The sequence below is a fragment of the Girardinichthys multiradiatus genome, chromosome 14 (assembly GCF_021462225.1).
Source record: "Girardinichthys multiradiatus isolate DD_20200921_A chromosome 14, DD_fGirMul_XY1, whole genome shotgun sequence".
NCBI lineage: Eukaryota > Metazoa > Chordata > Actinopteri > Cyprinodontiformes > Goodeidae > Girardinichthys > Girardinichthys multiradiatus.
Window position 1 is genome coordinate 3,821,967 of NC_061807.1, and position 13,383 is coordinate 3,835,349.

The following is a 13,383-nucleotide window of genomic DNA, read 5'->3' on the forward strand; positions in this document are numbered from 1 at the left end:
ATTAATTCCTGTCAGAACAAGCTTTGTTCCCAGAGGCGTAGAGGAAAGTATTCATGCTTTCTGATTATTGTAATCCCTGTAAAAGGACATTGATCCGTCTAGTCTGCAGCTGGTTCAAAGCTCTCCTCTGGCGTCCTCTCCATTACACGATTGATTTCTGCTCAGTTGATGATCAGTGTGCAAAACCTGGAACTGGACTTGCTGACCTAGAACAATGAGGACTAGAACAACCACCACCCAAAAACTAGGTTGGCCAGTGCTTTTCTTTGTTTAGACCTGATAAATATGCAGAAATGTAACATTTCTTTAGCTCACATACATCATGTCCAAACTTTACCTAAACAAAGGCAACAAAAAGTCAGGGCTTGGTTGGACTGTTGGATCAACCCTAAAACTTTTCAACCACTTTGTGACATCAATGGATGTCTTTATGGTCCACAATGTTCCTTTAACAAGCAGCTTAAGACACTTTTTATTTAGGGTTTATTTTAGCTTTTAGTTAAATGTTCTACTTATTGTTTTCTTAGCTGTTCTTACTGTCTCTGTGTTATATTAAGCCTATATTTGTTTCTATTTTATTTGCACTCTGTAAAGCACTTTGTGATTCTATTTGTGAAAGGTGCTATTCAAACAAAATATACTTACTTTATGTGTGTTCTGTTCAGTGAACAACTTGCAATAGTGAGAGGAATATCTGGGTTTTGCTGCTGACCTGATTAGTAACCAGGAGATGGATGGATGGATGGATGGATGGCACCACATTGGCGAGGTCTCTAGAGGTTGATGAGACAGATATATCCAGACATTGACAGCATGGTGTTTGACGACAGTCAACCGTAAAAATGACCAAAATCGAGGAAATCATCCTGGATTTCACAACATGAACAATCAGAAAAAGACACTAAAGGTGACCTTCTCCATGTTAACGAATGATGGTATGGTAATGTACTGCCTGAATATGTAGCATTCAGCAGAAGACTGAATCTTCTGTTCTGCTGTAAAGATTATTGCGGCATCCTGCCTAAAGTGTTTAACGTTACCACATCCAGCTATATCTGCAGATCCGAAATTGAGCATATTCTTCTCAACATTGTGGCTATTTTATGCAGATGTCCATCTCCTTTCTTTGGTCTAACTGCATCTTTCCTTATCCATTTTAATCACATTAGAGGTTTTAAAATGTTGCAATTAGCAAGTTGCTGCAAACATCTTGATACCTGCATTTTTCTATCTAAATGCATGTTTGTTTCTGACAGAAAGAATAAACAGTAACTAATGGCAACGCAACAAAAGCAGGACGCATAAAGATGAGGCCTAATAAACAATCTCAGAGAGCTGATGGATAAAGCCATCACAAAAGGAGTTCATCCCACTTTAACAGAGCAATTAAAGGTTTCCCACAGAGAGACGTCGAGATCGCAGCAGTAATCAGTCTTCGTGCCGTAAGAGGGACTGCAGGCTGATAAACAGCAGCAGAGCCACGGTTTCTGTTTGTCCTGGATGTAAGCCGAGTAGCACAAACAGGTGTCTCATTCTTCACGCTGTAAATTCAGCTCCGTCCTTTTCCTTCAGTTCAGGTCCGAATGGCTGAATCTGTTTGGTCTGTTGGTTTCTCAGAGATTGACTCAGGATTTGGACTTGGCTGCTGATGCTGTTGTAATTGTTTGCTCTCAACCGCCTGGCTGGCTGTTAAATGATAATTCAGTCTTTGGTCTTTTAGCCAAAGTGAAGCCAGTTACATAGCTGGGTTAAAGCTCCTGCCTGCGGAAGGAGAAACGTTCAAAGCAGCACATTTCTGAATGGTTGGGACTTCAAGCAGGAGCAGCTCCATACATTTTCCTACACTGACGTTTGTTGTCCCAGCAACTATGGATTCAAAATAAATGCTAAGCTTCAGTTTAAATAGACACGCAGTTATTTTAAACCAAATTTAAATATATGAAATAATATTAAGATCGTATTTTAGTGGATTTTGTTTTATAAGTTCTGACCCTGTTTGTAAAACTTTCAGGTTTTCATCCATCCGTTGTCTAGACCCGTTTTTCTTTGGAGGGTCACATGGGGGTTTGGGTGGAGATTGTCAGTGGGTACACCCTGGGAAGGTCACAGGTAAGCTCTTAATAGTTAACTTTGTTTAATTTAGTTTTATATCAGTTTTTTAGTCTTACATATATGTACAACAGTTCAGCTCTGTGAGTTCAGATTTCTATTTTGAGATGTTCAGAGCTGCTTGGTGTCAAGTGTTGGACCACATCTTTACCCTTGGGGAGTTGCTATGGCGGGTCATTCGGAGTTTATCCAGTCTAAGAGGATTATTTCTAATTCTGGAGAAGAAATGTCATGAGCCGTCATTCTTAAACATTTTCTTTGTGGCACAAAGTTAAGCTCACTTATGGAGCAGATAGAACTCCAAACTATCAGTGAAACTGTTGGGTTCATGGGTGGAACATCAAGGCGTAGTGATGTTGAGTTTTTCATCGCTGGGTCCCATCTTTTATATTTCAGATGATGTGGTTCTGTTGCTCCCTTCAAGCTTTGTGCCTGAACTGAAGCAGCTCGGTTGAGAGTGAGCTCCTCCAAAGTCAATTTCAGAAGAACCTGTTGATCTATTGCATCACCAAATCACCAAAAATTCATTTTCTTTCAGTGTTGCAAACTTTGGATGAGCTCAGGAGGTAAAACTACTGTTGCAAGACATCTATCTGTCTTTATAAAACATCTGTTTTCATCTGCTAGCTTGTTACAGGTATTAATTAATATAATTCATGCTTTATTAATAAGCCATAAAAAGCATGAGTTCTAGCCTAGTTTTAAAAACCCAAACTCGGTTCAAATATCCAAAGATGTTTTACTGAAAAACCTCGTAGTTTCCCAGATTGGCATTATATGAATGTCCTAGACAAAGCTCAGTTCTTTGCTGCAGATTAAACAAGCAGTTTCTTGGTTGGCCTCTACTTGTTTAACAGTTTAACAAGGACCCATGAAAATGAGCTTTGCGCTATCATATAATAAACCTTACCACCAGCAGATCCAGCTCTGCAGCTTGTAATTGACTCCCACCAGCTTCAGTCAATATGGTTGAGAATGAAATTGGATTTTGCTGTTTAGTCAAGCAGATCGACACAGGTCTCTGTTCCTCCATTATCTCATCAGCTCAAAACAACTGGGGGTATATGGGCTAAAATAAGCCATCACGCTCAGTTTAACTTGTGTCACCTCCTCCAGCCTATTTTCTCAGTTCTTCTCAGATACCATGGTTCTCCTCCTCTTTACCTCCAGCCGTTTTTAATTGATACCTCGCTGCTTCTTCGCACCTGTTGAGATCCATCATATTTATTTTCTCTCAGGGAAGCCAGTAGACACACAGATTCAGATTGAAATGATAATAGGACACTCTGGAGTGGGATTGTCCACAGATGAAAGAGACTAATGTTGTGATTATGAATCTGAGAATATTATTTAATATTAATATTTTAATTTTTTATCAAATAATATTTCGGTCTGTTAAGGGTTGTCCTGTGAATACCAGCCCATTAAGGCGATGGTATTAGGACAAAATAGAAAGGTGTGAGACGAGCTCTGACATTATTGAACAGCATAAACTCTGCACATATGTGGAATGAATTCACACAATTTCTTAAAATACAAGAATTTATTAACAAAAATAAGTCAACTCAAAGTCAAACATATTTCAATCAACAAACTCTTTACTTTGTTAAAACAATCCAACTAAACTACCAAGCAGAATTAAAGAATAATGAAGACTAATGGACTATGTACAATATAAACAAGTTGATTAAAGATGATTGAAAACCATGACCAAAAGAGTGATGCAACATTATCATGCAATGTTTATGTTTGAGAACCAAGGATTATCTTGAAGAATCTGGAAATTAAGTTAAGTTAGTCTTGGAACCAACTTAGACAATAATCAGCAAACGTTTAGACAACCAATGCAAGATCAGGTAAAATATTATTTTAATAAAATAATGTTTTAAAGAATGATCTGCTGAATAAAACCAACCTTCTGCATGACTAATTCTCAACGGTGTCTCATTAGCTGCCTTTATTTATTAAAATAATATTTACTCGTACTCATACTCGTACTCCTCGTCTTCCGCTTTATCCGGGACCTGGTCACGGGGGCAGCAGACTCAGCAGAGTCCCGATATTTCTAATTTTGGCAATGTTCCGGAGGTGAAAGAAGGAAATCCTAGAAACCTGTTTAATATGGGATTTAAATGACATGTCCTGGTCAAAAATAACACCAAGGTTTTTTACTTTATTACCGGAGGTCAATTTAATGCCATCCAGGTTAAGTGATTGACTAAGCAGTTTCTTCCAAAAACTTTCTGCAGATAGGTTACTTGTCCAATTCATTACTTATGGTTCTGAAAGCTGTCAGATTTAAGCGTTAGATCCAAGGAACATTTCCATATGGAGAAAAGGAGCCGTAAAGGTTTATTGTTCATAAGACTGTGTTGAATATATTCCAGGAGGAGTCGCTCGTATAAACAGTAACCACTGCAGGGAACATCGTATTTAACCCAACCCTGTAGTCACAAACTGGTTAAACTGGTGATCAGCGAATATTCTTATTCCCCAACATGGCTACATTCAGAGCTACATTTACATTTAAATCCAGAACCAAATAGTTATGATATATTTTGAAATTTAAACGTGAAGGTTTTTTACATTTTCCAGTCTGTTCTTGTGTTTCCAAAGTTAAATGTTTCTTTAGTAACATCAAGTATGTAATTCTCCATAATCACTTCAAATATCACGTGTCCCAGGTATAGGGGAAAGTGTTTTTCCCAGTGTTCCCACTTAACTCAACAGCCTCCTTATGGTTATAAGAGCCCAGAGATAAACCTCACAAATGTTCAAACTGAGGCTGTTATCTAAAATTACCTCAAATCATAATTAGAGTGGATAATAAAACCATCTAACTCCACAGTTTTTACTGTGAAACTTATTCTGACGGATGACGATAATTTTGACTGAACTGTTGAGGTTAAATAAGTCCACATATAGGGCAAAGACTGGGAAATACACCATTTCCCTGTAGAGAAATAGGTTTCCTACTCATAGTGAGTTAATCTGCTACAGATGAAACAATACATGATCATCCTCTGCATAAAATGACAAAACATTAGTTTTTTTTTATCACTTTCTCACTCTAAATCAAGAGAAAGGTTTCCTGTGTAGGATAGTTAGAATCGATATAAATCATTTGCTAAATGTCAAAATAATGAGCAATTTCTTGTATTTTTATTACTTTGTTCAGAAATTCAGAAGTTTCCATTAACTGAGATTACTTTACATTTTAATAATGGTGGAAAGCCCAGATGACGACATCATTGTTTGTGAGCTTTTAATAGGTTAGTGTACAACAACACCAGACTTGTGGACCAATAAAAGTCTGGTTTATCGTTTTGTACCATTTCCAGGACTTGAAGGTGCCACGTTCTTCTGTACAAACAATTATGTGCAAGTAAACAGTATGAAATACTCCAGCATCACGCTGTTTAGAACAGAGATGTCTTCTGTGTCCCAGAGATGAACGGGTCAACCTCAGAATCCCGTAAGAACATGGGCTGAAAGGTTGCTCAGAGAAGAAGAAGCCATTTAGTCCAAAAGCAACATAAAAACATTAGATTTCAGTTTGGAAATTTACCCAGGGACAAAGACTTTATGAAGACATGTCCTGAGGTCTAATGGTGCAAAGATTTCATTGTTTGGTTATAATGACTATTGTTCCATATGGAGGGAAAAGTGAAGTAAGGGGGTGGCAGCATCACGGTGCGTGAGTGTTCTGCTGCAGAAGGGACTGGTGCACTTCACACAATAGATGGTCTCATCAGACGTATGGAAACAAGATCTGAAGACATCAGCCAGGTGGTTAGAAATTGGACCAAATTAGTGACAAATTGGCTTTTAGATCATGAAGTGAACTCATCTCCACCAGTTCTGCAAACTTCTGGCTGTCAGAACATTAAAGAAATGTTCAGGAAAATCTCTCTGTCATTATTCTGGCATTTAACAAAGAGAAATAAATTTGGTAAAGCAGGAGACATTTAGCCTGATTTATCGTCATAAGAGTGAGAAAAAACGGGATGTGTCTTTTTATTCAGTGTATGCAAACATCTGGTTTTAACTGTCTCCTGAGCAAACAGAGATATTATTCACACCACCACACTCAACAAGTCAGTGTTGTGAGTTCATGACCTTCAATAACAACAATAATAATAAATGTTAGTGTGTGAGAGCGCAGGAAATCAGTCCCAATAAACCCTACCAGCGTTTGGTCTGAGGCGATTAACTAATGAGAATATAATGAAGCGTTGTGCATCAAGTGTTTGGTTCTACTGGGTTTTAAATGTAAACAGGCTATGAATCTGCATTCGTCACGTGTTTGAGGTGTAAAAAAAAAACAAACTTGATCTCAAAGACTATTTGCATGAAAGGTGTCTGGAGAGAGTAAGTTCTCCAGGCCTGCATACTTATCTGTTCTAATTAAGATCTGCAGAGAATTAAGGCTTCAGATTTGAAAAACAACATCTAATGAAACAAGTAAGCAATATACTTCTCGCACAAACACACTGAGGTTTACATTTTCAGAACTTCAAAAGATTCTAATTTACCCAATTTAATGTTGAGTCCATCCGTTTCCTATTCCAGATCAGGCGCCCTATAGAAAGCTGACAGCCCACCTCAGGGCAAACTCAGAGACATCCCTCTCGCACTGAAGAGCAGTAGTACAGTCTTCATTTCCCCTAACATGCATGCTTGGTACCAGAGTACCTGGAGTAAACCTACGCCTGCACAGGGAGAACATGCAAACGCTTCACACAAAGCAGCCCTCCGGGATTGGAACCCTGGATCTTCTTGTTCTGAAGCAAGTTCCTCATTTCGAAAATCACTCTGAGCCATGGCTGCATGCAACCAGAAAACACCAAACCCACACGCCGTGATTCCCCACTGAACCACGATCCAGTCCGGTTTTATCCATTTTGATTTCTGAACTGCAGGCATGCTGGTTCGTAGCTAATTACTAATAAATGATAAATCACATATTTATTTTGGTAAAATGCCTTTTATTTTAACTCCAGTACATCGAGCCTTAGAGGGATATTAAAGATGCCAACATGTCTTCTGTTCTGTTGTCCAAATAACTCAGTTTTATACTCATCTGTCCCAAGAACATTATTCCAGAGGTTCTGGTCCAAGTTAGACTTGTGTCCTCTTTTTAATTGTACACTCATGCACTTTCATGTCATCAGTACCAAGACCCTGCTCTTGGTGACGTTCTGGGGTTTTTGGAGACCTCTTTTAGCATCCTGCTGACTGCTTGGGAAACAGCAGCACTTGGGAAACCCAACAGGGGAGCGGCTAAATTTGTCCTCAGTTCTTTTTCATTAATGTGAGTAAACGAACCAGATTTATTTTAACTGCGAAGAGAACAGGGCTGAGAAACCGAGAGACACTGAATGAAACTTACAGAACTGAGAAAATACCTTGAAAAACAAGATTAAACCCATAAACAAACAGATGGTCACCAAAATATGCATGTTTTTCTCTTTTTTAACTCTGAGGTCACCAAGTCATCCTTAAAGAAGCAGTGCATTATGGGTGCCCGTATAGTTACTAGCTGCAGTTAAGCAAATGAGTGTTTTAAATCAGAAAGCTGCTGCCATGTTCTTTAATCTTTAAAGTTAATCAGAATAAATTTGATATTTTCCACCACATTAAATGATTTTAATCCAGTGCAGGGACTTTATGATTAATGACCATAATCATTCAGCGTTTCAGCGACCTCTTCAGGGAATTAAATCCCGCCTGAAGCCTCGTTCCGGTGCAGATCAATCTATCAGTATTTTACCTCAAGGATCAGTTACTGCTCTACCAACTCAGCGGGACCTTCGGCTTCTGTTAGAAGGTGAAGAAAAAAGTGAAGTGATTTGGTTCCAAGTGTGAAAGTGTGGTTATTATAAAGACTTGATGAGTCTAAAAGGCCAAGCAGTAAAAGCATGGAGGTTCGTACGGCTGTTCAAAGGTCTGCAGTAGAGAGAAAGTAACCTGTGCTAATGGTCTTCCATCATGGAGACCCCAAAGCTTCTTGTCTGGTTCTGTGCCTCTGACATCAAATTTTCAAGAAAAATCCAATTTAATTTATGGAAAAAAAACATTATAAAAATATTACAATAAGTACGTTCATTTCAACGGCATGTTGAAATGAACAGTGGTTGAGATATATGGTCATAAATTTCACTAAAAAGGTGAGTCATTTTTTTAAACTTTATATTAGAATCTTTAGAGAAACATTTACTTAAATATATCGTATGCGCGTGTAATTTATTTTATTTTAATAATAATAATTTTGGATTATTAATAATAATAATAATTTGAGATTTTTAATTATTAACATAATTACTGATATCTAAATGTACTTTTCCAACAACGAAGTGTTCTTACCTGCTGAGCCTTGATCCGTTTTGAATTCAGAGCTTTCTTGTTCGAAGCAGTTTGCAGAGAAGTCCTCCGATCACAACTGGCTGTGCTTGCTGGGACCAGCCCATCTGTCCCTCCTCACTTTTCCAGCTCTGATCCAGGCAGCTCTGATCCCCTTCACTTCAGGAAAGTAGTGCAGACTAACAGCTGCTGTCGTAGTGCGGGTAGCAGCCTGGGCTTTTTAGATTACATAATTAAAATATGGCTTTTTAATGCTTGGATATGTCAGAGGTCAGGGGTAACCTCATTTTAGCATTTAATGTCTAAATTGTAGGGTCGTTCTTTTCTGTTAGTGTTTGCTTTGTTTAATTACATTCTTTTGTCTCCAGGCTGAGAGCTGAATGCGGTAGGGGGGCATCCAGGGGAACTGGACCAGTGTTGGGATTTGTTCACCATCGAGTGTTTGTTCACAAGTGCCTGGGGTGATTTATTTGGATTTATTTGTTTTAGGAACCAGTAGATACGTAGATTGCCCTCCCCCTGCTGGTAGACCCCAGTCTTGTGTACTTCCCTTCCTATTGTGGTTCTTGGAATATTGTCTTTTAACACATGGAACAATAAAATTTAACTATTTTTGTAAAATAAAGTCCTGCTCTCCTTGGCTATGAACCTTAAGTGCCTTATTGGCGATTTATTTCCTTGGGCACAATTCCCAAGGTGGCGTTGTTGACATCCGCTGGTTACTCTGCTTTGAGGGGCAGAGTATCAGACTCGTATCTTAGTGTTGCCACACACTCAATACTTGGCTGAGGCTCATTTCGAATAAATTGCTGCATGAATGCGGCGTAGCATGGAGACCATGAGCCTGTGGTTCTGCTGACGTGTTCAGGAAGCACAGGTTGCTTTGATAGCAGCCTTCAGGTCATCTAGTAACACTATGGTCATGGAAACAGCTTCTGGTACATTTGGCAGCTTGGGTCGGTACCAAGCCCTGCTGGAACATGAAATTAGCATCTCCAGCAGCGGGAAGCATGAAGTGCTCTAGAACGTCCTGGTAGATGGCTGTGTTGACTTTCCACCTCAGCAAACCCAGTGGACCAGAAGCAGCAGATGACATGGCACCCCAAACCGTCACTGACTGTGGAAACTCCACACTGGACTTCTAGCAAAGCGGATACTGGGCCTCTTCCTCCAGATTCTTGGACCTTGATTTCCAAATGAAATGCAGAATTTACTTTCATCTGAAAACAGGACTTTGGACCATTGAGCAAAAGTCCAGTTGCTTTTGTCATCAGCCCGGTCAGACGCTAGTAGTTGATATGTAGGGTTCATCTGTCTGTAGCGGATCTTGATGCACCAACTCCAGCCTCAGTTCACTCCTCGTGAAGCTCTCCCAAATTCTTGAATAGATTATGCTTGACAATCCTCTCCAGGTTGCGGTTCTCCCTGTTGCACCTTTTCCTACCAAACTTTTTCCTTCAACTCAACTTTCTATGAATATCCCAGCACTATGTGAACAACCAGCTTCTTCAGCAATGAACCTTTGTGGCTTACCCTCCTTGTGAAGGGTGTCGATGACTGTCTTCTGGACATGTGTCCAGTCAGCAGTCTTCCCCATGTTTGTGTGACCTATGACCCAGAGTGAGAAACAGTTTAAAGGCACAAGAAACCTTTGTAGCTGTTTTGAGTTAATTAGCTGATTACGGTGTGATGCCATGAGTCTCAAATATTGAACTTTATTTTTTTTTTACAATATTTTTATTTTGTGGGACAAGGAATTCTGGATTTTCTTTTTCTGTAAGCCACAATCATCAGAATGACCAGAAATAAAAGCTTGATATATTTCACTCGATATGTAATCAATCTACATAATCTACGCCAAAACAAATTCCTTGTATGTCCAAAAACGTACTTGGCAATAAAGCTTTTCTGATTTCTAATAACATCTGAGTTTCATTTTCTGAAATAAGTGACCACAAATATTGAACTTTTCCACAATACTCAAATTTTTGGAGAAGTACCTGTGACAGCATTGAGCCATGTTTATCCTGACTGGTGGAATCTGTTGGTTCCTTTAGATTAAGTCTTACCCAGCATTTCATGATGAATTGAAGTGTGTTGTCTGTGTCTGTAACTGTGTTGAACCGAACGCATGTATATGCTCACTGGCCACTTTATTAGGTACACCCATTCAAATGCAATCACTCTGTTCTAGGGGGTCTCTGCAACTTTAATCCCATCCTTTCTGAGCCCAGTATACGTTGGACCTTGAAGCTCATGGGCTACAAGGGAAACTGAGGCTACAGTGTAAGTACACTGGCTTCTGGTTTATTCCAGAGTGCAACCTAAAATGTTTTTTCTGGCTTGGAGAGCTCTTAATTATTTTCAATGACGGATCTAAAATATTTTGATGGTAGCTCATTTCAGGTTGTTGTTGTGGGTGTAATGACATGGGGGATATTTTCTGGGTACACCTGTGGTTATTTTCGCCCCACAGGTGTGTACCCCAATGGGCTCAAGAGTCATTAGGTCTCAGTTCAACAAACCACCATGGAACATTATGGATGGGCAGCTGAGAAATCTGCAGCATGTGTTGACCTTCAGGTCAACATGGACCCAAGTCTCTGAGGACTGACTTGTTCCTGAATCTCTGCCACAAAGAATTCAGACAGTTCTGAAGAGAAAAGGGGATCCAATCTGGCATCAGCAATGTGTACCTAATAAAGTGGCCAGTGAGTGTGTGTGGTTTGAGGCAACTTGTAAATAACTGATGTATAAATAAGTAAATAGGAAGTGAACTTTGTCACAATAACACGGTGTCAGTTTATTGGATCAGGCACTGGTCAGGATGACTGGACCTGTCACAGAAAATGCCATTATGAGACCCGAAACCAGTAAGAAGGAGCCCAGAGACGTTGCTGTGCTTGGCGATAGTACATCTGTTGTTAGACACAAGTAAAGGCCAACAGTTTGTGCTTGGTTACACAGTTCATATTTACACAGAATTACACAATAACGAACTAGACAACGTTACAGCCATGTTACAAAGCGGTTTACATTCATGTCAAGGTCAAAGGTCAAGCAGCATCTGTGGTCATCCTGTCACTAACCTCATCAGAATATCTCACATCAGCAGTGACAAGATGCAGCTGTTTAAATACCTTAAAAAGAACAATAGTAGCAATAAAAATGAAGTTAGGAGCATTAAAAGTATAAACGTTGTACAGTTTGCTTTCAGTCCTTCAAGCTGATCCAAGACAAGGTTTAGAAACAAGTTTTTATGAACAAAAAGACATTTTAAAATATTTCATCAGAGTAACATCAAAGCAAATGTAATTACTGTAAGTGCAGCATCAATTAAACAGAAAGCATGAAAAAAATCAGTGTGTTAAACTGGTTAGTGTTAACCCATTAAGCTTCATGTTAACTTCGCTCTAAAAGAAACTTTCATCTTTAAAAGGAAAAAATTAACTCTCATCTCAACTCCAGCAAACGACGACCCGAAGGACGTAAATATGAATAAACAGGAGAAAGTTCTGACCAAATACTGTAGCCTACAGCCACAGCAGAGACACTTGAGGCCAGATTTAAACATCAATGTTTTAAAGTTCAAACCTTCAAACCAGCATCATTCTTCAGAGATTTCAGATTTCTGTCAAATCAGGTTTTACTTAAAGAGGAACTAAACCCTAAATCAACTTTTTTGCAGATAAACTGTATAAATTTGGCCTTAAGGGTGGTATCCTTACGTTACTGTGCAACTTTTTACATTTTTATGTAAACTTGTTTAATTCTGCAATATTTGTCGTAAAACCGTCTCAGTGCTTCCCTCTTGGAGTCCTGCAAGCATTGATCATAGCATTTTATGCTCTATGCCTTTGTTCATGTTCTTTACTGGAGATAATATAAATCCACATGTAATTGGAAACTTTCTCAAAGCTTGTTATTGTTTTGAACATTAACCCATGTCAGCAATGAGGCTACTAACATCCCTTTACCACTCAGAAACTGGACCCATTCTGTCCTCCACTGCCTCGGCAGCGCCGGCTTTGGGCATCGCTGAGTCAGGCACAGGCCCACTGGGCTCCATAAAGCCTTTCTTAAGGGCAAAACATAGTCGCGTGTACTTGAATTCGCGGATGTCCGTGCAAAGCTCAACTTTTACGACCGTGTACGCGGTACCACACAATAAACTGCTCGGCAGGAAAAAGTGACTGGTGTATTCCTCTTCTTCATCCCTAGTCTGGTTTCATGGTCTTTAACAGGACCTTCTTTTCGCAAATTAGTTCGGCCTCCCCTTCCAATGAGGCCATGACATAAAGTGTGGAAAACGTAGAAATTTGTCACCAGAAATATAGGAAATTGGCTTACAGTACGCCCGACTATGTTCTGGCCTTTAACCTTTGGTGACAAGGGGGGTAAAAAATTCTCCACCTGAAAAGACCGATCCGTGGCGAAACTACCAGCGCTGTTCTGCACACTCTGCATGTTTCAATATGTCAAATTAAGCTAGCTGTCACTTTCCCTCGTCCTCCTGATCACGCCCTCCACTCATCCCCACACTTGACCACGCCCCTCAGTGTCTCTTGGCACCGCCCACTTTGGTGGCATCTTTCAAAATAAGCCTGGGGGCGGAGTTATGCTTTTACATCGGGTTCAGTTCCACTTTATATTTTTTTATGTAACGTTAATGTGGACGTTCATCATCAACTAGTGTTTTTAAATCTGTGTTCCAGTTTGAACAAAGACGTCATATAGAGAAAACGGAGTTCTGTTGAGGAGGAGCTAAATGACTTAATATGAATCACAGAGATAATTATATACTATAATTCTTTCCATAAAGTGTTTAAGTGACAGAGAGATAACCAGCCTGCTGCTGTCAGTACGGAAGGATGTCCAGATTTTACATTTCACTCACTAGTACATTTCACT

General features: G+C 39.5%; 1 long non-coding RNA gene across 1 annotated transcript; it reads left to right on the forward strand.

The window, feature by feature from the left end:
* Nucleotides 1–2,000: 2,000 nt before the first annotated feature.
* Nucleotides 2,001–7,074, forward strand: LOC124880157. The gene is made up of 2 exons (XR_007041247.1): nt 2,001–2,109; nt 6,682–7,074. It is a non-coding gene; the product is annotated as an uncharacterized LOC124880157 (long non-coding RNA).
* Nucleotides 7,075–13,383: the final 6,309 nt, after the last annotated feature.